Here is a 6,000-nt window from a genome sequence, read left to right on the forward strand (position 1 = left end):
ATCTTTTACAATTGATACAAACTTGTTCTTTCTAGATGAAGAACACTTTAGATGATTACAAAATCAATCTAGCTTCTACACAGAAATGGAAATTTGGTGTAAGATCTTTTTCTTGTTTGAATGTGCTTTGTATGTATGCTCTTTTTCTCTTTTTATTTTCGGCAATCGGCTTAAGGTCCAAGAATGAACTTGTCCTTTTATAATTGAAGTCTGAAGCTTCTAATGATTTTAATCTGGAATTATCCATTGGATTCAAACGGATCTATTGCGTAATTGTTCAGGTCAGCTTCAGATTTGTAGGCCAATCCTGTCGTCTGAAATTAGCAGGCGTCAGACTTGTCTTCTTTCCGCAGGTGCGTCTTCTAGTGCCAGTTTGTCTTTTAGCTAATGGACAGTTGACCCATGCATCTCGAAATTGACTCTGTGCGTAATTCCAAGGCTTCTGTTATTGGTGCAAACAGATGTCGGATCTTGTCTTTTAGCAAACGGATCAATCATGCTGTCCTGACGAGTACTCATCTTGACTTTATTGACTTTGCCTTTGTTCTTTGTTTCTGAGTCATATTCTTACTCAGCTTCCGTGGTCAGCTTCGTCTGCAAGCTTTAGTTTGAAGGAAGACTTTTCTGAGTTGCGTTCCACTCAGCTTCTTTGGTTAGCTTCATCTTTAAGCGTTTGTTCTGAAGACGACTTTCCTTCTGTTATGCTGAGTTGCACTCCACTCAGCTTGTGCTGTGTTCTCATGTTGACTTCGTCATGTCTTACTTTTTATTTCTGTTTGCATTTATACTTATACTCAACATTGAACAAACATATTAGTACAATTAAATCAAAAAACTTAAATTTAATTGCCTCTTAATCATGGATTAACTTAAATCATTTTGTCAAATCAAAATCATGTGGAAAAGTGTTTCAACAAGCTATAACCCATTGACTTAAGGCCTATTAACGATACCGTATCAACACCATTATGCTAAGAATGAGCTTGACCGATATCAAAATCAAAGGGATAATATGGATCATGTGTTAATAGTAAAATGTTCAGCACAAGAGGCTGAATAGCGTACTAGGTTAACTACAGTTGTGCATGTTATTCGAAATTTTTTAGAGACGAGTGTGACATTTCAGGGATATGCTGAGTTGATGCGGCTGAGTAACTTTCTTTTAGTAATAAAATGGTACTGTTTGCAAGGTGTAAGGAAGGTATTGCAATCAAATGCTCTAGGTAATAATCAATTGACTTCTCCTACACACTGTCATTTTCACTTTCACATGACACAAGATACATGGCAGACATTTTTTTTACGTGTCGTCTGAATTTTGTTCGTGACATTATTTTAACATTCTGACATCTTAAGGCTTAATTAAAAACGCGCTCGATTCTCATATAACGTTACGATGAAAGTCTTCTGTCATCTCAAAAAACACGATTTTTTTATTGAAAATGTATGTAATCATCACATGACAGTTGTTAAATATCACTATCATTGTTGTGAGAGAAAAAAAATCTAAAATTTTCTAAGTTTCGCGGGCGGAGTAAAGAGTACCCAAAATTTTAATGCGCCCAAATTTTTATACAGAGTATAAAAGCCACTCTGAAAAACCTGATTATTTTGTTCAGCTTCTTTATCAATTCTCAGATCTGATTATTGGTAACTCCTCACTTTCCCTCTTCTCGCTCTTTCATTCTCTCTTATGGTTTCATAATCTATTGTTTTATTTTAGGGTTTTAGGATGACACCATCGGTTAGTCCCCATGGAGGCAGCCAGCGGCAATATGAGCCTTTGACTCTAACGTCCATGAACAAGTTAAGTTCTTTATGCTTGTTGTTAATTTTGATGTTCTGCTTTAAAGTCGCTTCTTTCTCTTTTGTATCTTACCAATTTTTACACTCATGTTTTCTTCCTTACACTTGAGTTTTCTTCCTTACCAATTTCAACCATCGGTCTTGTGGCCTCCCAAACCCTAGATCTTTCCAGGTGCTTGCACAATATGACCGTCATTCCACCGCCTACGAGTACAAGTCCAGTGCTGACAAAAACTCTAGTACAAGTCTGATTAGCATGGCTACAATCTCAAGCGCAAGGTTTGTTTTCTGCTGCTTTTTTTTACACTTATATCTTTCTCATTTGCGAAAATCCCTGCTTTATAAACCTTACACTTTGATTTTTCAAATGATTGTATCTTCTTAATTTAAATTATGGCCCAGCACGTTGCATAGTGATTTATACAGATTACTTTGACTGTGTATTGGTAGATTGTACAAAATTTACTAGGATTAAATTTGAACCCTAAGTGGCAAGGGGGAAGTTTTGAGTATATGTGTTGTGACATTGCCTATCTGAAGCATTTTTTAGTCATGGACTTATTAGTAGAGATTTTCTTAGCATTTGAGTTGCATCTCCCTGTTGAAGGAACTACACGAGACTCAAAGTTCAAAGCTTTCACTTTTGCATAATTGAAAGCTGCAACATCTAATTTTAGAAGTGATATGAACTAGGTAGGGGAGGTTTTGGTGGTGTTTATAAGGGCTGGATTAAGGAGAAGATGCCCTCTCAAGGTAGTTTTCTTCCAACAAATACTTTAGAATTGGATATGCATTTCTATATACTTACTGAATGTCAAAGTTAAAAGTACTTTTCTTTTCCCCTCTCAATTTCTGTATATATAATTGGTCACTACATTCTGTATATTGGAAGAATTTTCTGTATTTTTGTATGCACTAGTTGTTGTTCTTTACCACGGAAATCTCCAAGGGTGCTTATCCACATCCGAAAAGGGTAAATGTTCTCCCATTATGTTGGGAGTGGTGAGTTTTTTTTTTGTATTTTTAACTGGTGGTGTTGAATGAGGTTAAATATGAAAAGTTTTTAGCTTTTAGAAAGTGGAAACATAACATTGAAGAGGTGAGTTGTTGATTATGAAACTAATTTGAATGGTTTTGATTGGATGTTTTGTTAGTTAATTTGGTGGAATTGGTTTCAGGAGAAGATAAAGAAGAAGAGGGAAGATGGCATTGCCAAGCTCAGGGCCTTGTATGGCAAACCCATGGAAAAAAATAGAGAGGTTTAATTAGATTCTGATGCTGAATAAAGTTATTTTAAAATTGAAGTTCAATTAAGGATATCTTTCTTTCTTTTTCTTTATGTGTGCTTGCTTGTTTAGGATGGAGAAGATTTTAAGATGAAAGCTTCTACTGAGCAACACTAGCCACAAACTACAATTGAACTTTGACATATACGGTTTTTTAAAAGAGATGTGTCCCATTGTCTTGATCTTGTTCATCATTTCAAGTTGGGTAAGGAAATAAGTTGAAATAAGCTCTTGTTAAATGTCTCATTATTTAGTTTTAGAATAGATGTAACTGTAGTTGTGTTTTCATTTGAGTTTAAATTTTGCAATAGAGTTTAACTAATGGGATATTATTATTATTTATCTAGCTATGAAAATGTATAAATGACTACCCACATAATTAACATACATTTCTGTTTGCATTGTTTCCACGGTGTATGAGCAGGACAAGAGATTAGGACACATGTAGGCTTAGTTAAAGCTGCAAGAGATTAGCATTTTCTCAAGTTTATAATTATAATTTGACGTATACATATGCTTGGATACTATTGTTCACAATGCATCACCATACGGTGTTCTGATTTATAATTTGAGACAGAAAATGGCTTGCAACACCATGTAGACTTGAATTTCCATGAAACTTTCAATCCTTTGAATTGAGTCTGATTTATAATTTGCACAATGCAAAGTGAAATGTGTTAAGTAAATAGCTGCTAACAAATGTTGTAGTTGGACTTAGATGAATCCATTACCTTAGATAAATAGCTCCACGTATAAAATAGCATCAATATAGGCTTAACGTTTAAAAAATGTACCAATTTAGGTCTTGATAATGGAACGAGACACGTAATTGATATTACTCCGTTAAGTTATGTTAATTGTATGTGGAGGGAGAAATCAGAACTTAACGAAGTAATAGGAATGATGTGTCCAATCCTCATCGAGTGGAGCTGTTACCATTATTTTTTTCATGCATTATACTATTGGAGTTTATTCTAATAAGAAGAAGTATGCAATGCAGGGAGTAAGCAAGGGGCTGGTGGCGAAATAGTTACTTTCAACGATGCAAGGCAGGGGATCCACACTAGATTTTGTGGCTGAAATGAAAGGTGTAAGTTTTTAAGCATGTCACTCTAATTTCAGTGTAATTTATGAGTGCTGCTTTGTGCAAGTGGTGATATTTACCTAGTGAAGCTGTAAATATATGTTTGTGGTTTGAAGTTTGAACTTGAGCTTGTTGAAACTACAATATAGAGGGTTTTCTTTATTTCATTATATATAGGAGGATGCATTATCAATGTTTATGTATTGTTGGTAGTCAAATTGGTTATGGTTAGTTTTGGTGCAGGCAAGGGCTGTTGGTCCCTGATAATTAGTTCCAAGGGGGGGGGGGGTTAGGAACTAATATAACTTTTTCCAGTTTTAATTAAGCTGACTGGAAGTAATTTTGAAAGTTTAATAACTCTGCTTTTGGTCAGCTTGGTGAGAAATGTTTGAAGACAGCTTTAGTCAGATGTTGACTAAAGTTGTTTTCTTGTGAGTTAAGAATTGACACTCTTGGAGGTCAGCTTCTAACTCATCACCACTTATTTACTCAAGGTCAGCTTAGGCAATTTATATGCTGAGTAAATTTAGCAAACAACACATACAATATAAGAGAGAGTTTAGAGATTACTCAGTACCACTTATCCTGGTTCGGCCTCTCTGCCTACGTCCAGTCCCCAGAGTCCTCCGGGCTTTTTGAATGCAATACTGAGCTCTTTAACGGTAGAGCACAAACCAATTACAAGGCAGTTGAATATGCAAGAGTACCTTCCTCTATTCGTCTACTCAACTCCTACTAAGTGCTACAACCCAGCACCTAGATTTCTCTACTGCTGAAATGCTTACAACCAAGCACTCAGTTTTACTCTCTCGATATTTCTATTGATCACAGACTTGTTCCTTTGTGAACTAAAGAACACTTTAAATGATTACAACTCAATCTAGCATTTACACATAGAATAGAAACGTGGGTGTAAGATTCTTTTTTGTATTTGAGTGCTTTTGAAACTTTCTCTCTTGTATATTTCTTTTGATGCTTCAGTGCTTGTACTTATTTAGGTTCTTCGATTGTCCTTTTATAGACTAAATCCTATGGATTTGATCGTTTAAAATGTCTTGACCGTTGCTACCAAAACGGCTCTTTTGGGGAACATTTTCTGGAAATCTTCAGACTGCACACCATTCCCTGCTTCTGTTTTTCTTCAGACGCCAGGTTGTCTTCTAGCGTCTGTTTTGTTTGTTTGTGCCAGTTGTCTGTTTCCAATAATCCAACGTCCCATGACTCTCGGAATCATTCTTCTTAGGTATCTTCGAGGTTCCAATTATTGATGCAGAAGATTGGCAGACTTTGTCTTTTAGTAAAACGGATCCTTCATGCTGTCCTGATGAATACTCTGCTTCGTTGGTTCATGCTAAGTTCCTTCAAGGTCAGCTCCGTTTTGTTTAGCCGCTCCTGAAGAGGTCTTCAGCTTTAGTCAGCTTCGTTTTGTTTCTGAACTTTAACTCCACTCAGCTTCTATTCTGTCATGCTGAGTTCTTTTCTACTCAGCTTCGTTTGTGCTGACTTTTGTCATGTCTTTTACTTTATATATTTTTGCACTCAAGATTTAACAAACATATTAGTACAATTAAATCAAAGCATCTAAATTTAATTGCCTCTTAATCATGGATGATTTTGTCAAATCAAAATCTTATGGAAAGGTGTTTCAACAAACTCCCCCATTTTGATGTTGGCAAAATACATAATTACGGAACTCAGTTTTAAGTTGCCCCATGATTGAAATTTTTTGACGTGACTCCCCCGTAAGGGTTGCATTTATTTTGTCTTAATTTTATTCTAAGCCTTTCAAGATCTAATTTCATTAGATTTGTTGCTTTTGAGTAT

The sequence above is a fragment of the Euphorbia lathyris genome, chromosome 2 (assembly GCF_963576675.1).
Source record: "Euphorbia lathyris chromosome 2, ddEupLath1.1, whole genome shotgun sequence".
In the NCBI taxonomy this organism is placed as follows: Eukaryota; Viridiplantae; Streptophyta; class Magnoliopsida; order Malpighiales; family Euphorbiaceae; genus Euphorbia; species Euphorbia lathyris.